We start from the raw sequence: 3970 nt of genomic DNA, 5'->3' as shown, positions 1-3970 counted from the left end.
TGCAGTGAGCAAACACGATAATTCCAATATTTTCAATTAGGATATCTGCACAGCCAATGTTTACCAAGCACTTTAGCTGCTGTTGTCCCTTCAATTCTCGCTTCTCTTTACCTTCATTTCATTTCACGTTTGGAATTCTAATGTTGGGTACATGTCTCTCATACTTACCCCAAATTCCACAATTTTTTTCAGAACACAAATTCAAAATTTTGGCGGTTTTTAACAGATAGGAAAGTACGCGTTTCTTGCATTAATAACATATACTGGAAGTGACGGATGTCTTCCAGATGGATTGAGCGGCTCCGTGCGTCAAGTCCTATGACCTTGTGACCTTACGTGCAGCAACACATATAGAAACAGAGAAACATAGAAACATAGAAATTAGATGCAGGAGTAGGCCATTCGGCCGTTCGAGCCTGCACCGACATTCAATATGATCATGGCTGATCATCCAACTCAGTATCCCGTACCTGCCTTCTCTCCATACCCTCTGTACCCCTTAGCCACAAGGGCCACATCTAACTCCTTCTTAAATATAGCCAATGAACTGGCCTCGACTACCCTCTGTGGCAGAGAGTTCCAGAGATTCACCACTCTCTGTGTGAAAAAAGTTCTTCTCATCTCGGTTTTAAAGGATTTCCCCCTTATCCTTAAGCTGTGACCCCTTGTCCTGGACTTCCCCAACATCGGGAGCAAACTTCCTGCATCTAGCCTGTCCAATCCCTTAAGAATTTTGTAAGTTTCTATAAGATCCCCTCTCAATCTCCTAAATTCTAGAGAGTATAAACCAAGTCTATCCTGTCTTTCTTCATAAGACAGTCCTGACATCCCAGGAATCAGTCTGGTGAACCTTCTCTGCACTCCCTCTATGCCAATAATGTCCTTCCTCAGATTTGGAGACCAAAACTGTACGCAATACTCCAGGTGTGGTCTCACCAAGACCCTGTACAACTGCAGTAGAACCTCCCTGCTCCTAGACTCAAATCCTTTTGCTATGAAAGCTAACATACCATTCGCTTTCTTCACTGCCTGCTGCACCTGCATGCCCACTTTCAATGACTGGTGTACCATGACACCCAGGTCTCGCTGCATCTCCCCTTTTCCTAGTCGGCCACCATTTAGATAAAAGTCTGCTTTCCTGTTTTTGCCACCAAAATGGATAACCTCACATTTATCTACATTATACTGCATCTGCGAAACATTTGCCCACTCACCCAGCCTATCCAAGTCACCTTGCAGTCTCCTAGCATCCTCCTCACAGCTAACACTGTCCCCCAGCTTAGTGTCATCCGCAAACTTGGAGATATTTCCTTCAATTCCCTCATCCAAATCATTAATATATATTGTAAATAGCTGGGGTCCCAGCACTGAGCCTTGCGGTACCCCACTAGTCACTGCCTGCCATTGTGAAAAGGACCCGTTTACTCCTACTCTTTGCTTCCTGTTTGCCATCCAGTTCTCTATCCACATCAATACTGAACCCCCAATGCCGTGTGCTTTAAGTTTGTATAGTAATCTCTTATGTGGGACCTTGTCGAAAGCCTTCTGGAAGTCCAGATACACCACATCCACTGGTTCTCCCCTATCCACGCTACTAGTTACATCCTCGAAAAATTCTGTAAGATTCGTCAGACATGATTTACCTTTCATAAATCGATGCTGACTTTGTCCAATGATTTCACCACTTTCCAAATGTGCTGCTATCCCATCTTTAATAACTGACTCTAGCAGTTTCCCCACTACCGATGTTAGACTAACTGGTCTGTAATTCCCCGTTTTCTCTCTCCCTCCCTTCTTAAAAAGTGTGGTTACGTTTGCTACCCGCCAATCCTCAGGAACTACTCCAGAATCTAAAGAGTTTTGAAAGATTATTACTAATGCATCCACTATTTCTGGAGCTACTTCCTTAAGTACTCTGGGATGCAGCCTATCTGGCCCTGGGGATTTATCGGCCTTTAATCCATTCAATTTACCCAACAGCACTTCCCGGCTAACCTGGATTTCACTCAATTCCTCCAACTCCTTTGACCCGCAGTCCCCTGCTATTTCCGGCAGATTATTTATGTCTTCCTTAGTGAAGACGGAACCAAAGTAGTTATTCAATTGGTCCGCCATATCCTTGTTCCCCATGATCAACTCACCTGTTTCTGACTGCAATGTACCTACATTTGTTTTAACTAATCTCTTTCTTTTCACATATCTATAAAAACATTTGCAGTCAGTTTTTATGTTCACTGCCAGTTTTCTTTCATAATCTATTTTCCTTTCCTAATTAAGCCCTTGGTCCTCCTCTGCTGGTCACTGAATTTCTCCCAGTCCTCTGGTATGCTGCTTTTTCTGGCTAATTTGTACGCATCATCCTTCGCTTTGATACTATCCCTGATTTCCCTTGTTATCCACGGATGCACTACCTTCCCTGATTTATTCTTTTGCCAAACTGGGATGAACAATTTTTGTAGTTCATCCATGCAGTCTTTAAATGTCTTCCATTGCATATCCACCGTCAACCCTTTTAGAACTAATTGCCAGTCAATCTTGGCCAATTCACGTCTCATACCCTCAAAGTTACCTTTCTTTAAGTTCAGAACCATAATTTCTGAATGAACAATGTCACTCTCCATCCTAATGAAGAACTCAGCCATATTATTGTCACTCTTGCCCAAGGGTGCACGTACAACAAGACTGCTAACTAACCCTTCCTCATTACTCAATACCCTGTCTAAAATAGCCTGCTCTCTCGTTGGTTCCTCTGCATGTTGGTTTAGAAAACTATCCCGCCTACATTCCAAGAAATCCTCTTCCTCAGCACCCTTGCCAATTTGATTCACCCAATCTATATGTAGATTGAAGTCACCCATTATAACTGTTTTGCCTTTGTCGCACGCATTTCTAATTTCCTGTTTGATACCATCTCCAACTCCACTACTACTGTTAGGTGGCCTGTTCACAACACCCACCAGCGTTTTCTGCCCCTTAGTGTTTCGCAGCTCTACCCATACCGATTCCACATCCTCCAAACTAATGTCCTTCCTTTCCATTGCGTTAATCTCCTCTCTAACCAGCAACGCTACCCCACCTCCTTTTCCTTTCTCTCTATCCCTCCTGAATATTGAATATCCCTGGATGTTCAGCTCCCAGCCTTGGTCACCCTGGAGCCATGTCTCCATGATCCCAACTATATCATAATCATTAATGGCTATCTGCACGTTCAACTCATCCACCTTATTACGAATGCTCCTTGCATTGAGATACAAAGCCTTCAGGCTTGTTTTTACAACGCTCTTACCCCTTATACAATTATGTTGAAAAGTGGCCCTTTTTGATTTTTGCCCTGGTTTTGTCTGCCTGCCACTTTTACTTTTCACCTTGCTACCTATTGCTTCTGCCCTCATTTTACACCACCCTGCCTCTCTGCTCTTGTTCCCATCCCCCTGCCACATTAGTTAAAATCCTCCACGACAGCACTAGCATGTATAAAATTATGGGGCGAGGGGTAAATAAATAGGGTGTTAGCACTGGTATTTTTTCATCAGAGAATAAGAATCTTAAGGTGAGAGGGGGACCATTTAATAGGATCCCGAGGGTTAACATCTTCACACAGTGGTGGGTATATGGAACTTCGGCCCAACTTACCCACACCGCTGAAACACCCCCTAGCTGTACTAGTCTCACCTGCCCGCGCTTGCCACATATCCCTCTAAACCTGTTCATTCCATCGACCTGTCTAACTGTCTTAAGCGTTAGGATAGTTCCTGCCTCAACTATCTCCTCTGGAAGCTTGTACCATACACCCACCACCCTTTGTGTGAAAAGGTTACCAGTCGGATTCCTGTTAAATCTTTTCCTCAAAAGACATTTGGATAGAGTGGTTTAGAGAGATGAAATGTCAACCCATGGATTGATGGGACTAGATTTGATGGGTAATTTTAGTTAGGTTGGGTCAATTGGCTTAGCTTGCTCTATTTCTAAG

This window comes from Amblyraja radiata, unplaced genomic scaffold (genome assembly GCF_010909765.2).
Source record: "Amblyraja radiata isolate CabotCenter1 unplaced genomic scaffold, sAmbRad1.1.pri scaffold_751_ctg1, whole genome shotgun sequence".
NCBI classification, from domain to species: Eukaryota; Metazoa; Chordata; class Chondrichthyes; order Rajiformes; family Rajidae; genus Amblyraja; species Amblyraja radiata.
This window is presented reverse-complemented; position numbering follows the sequence as displayed.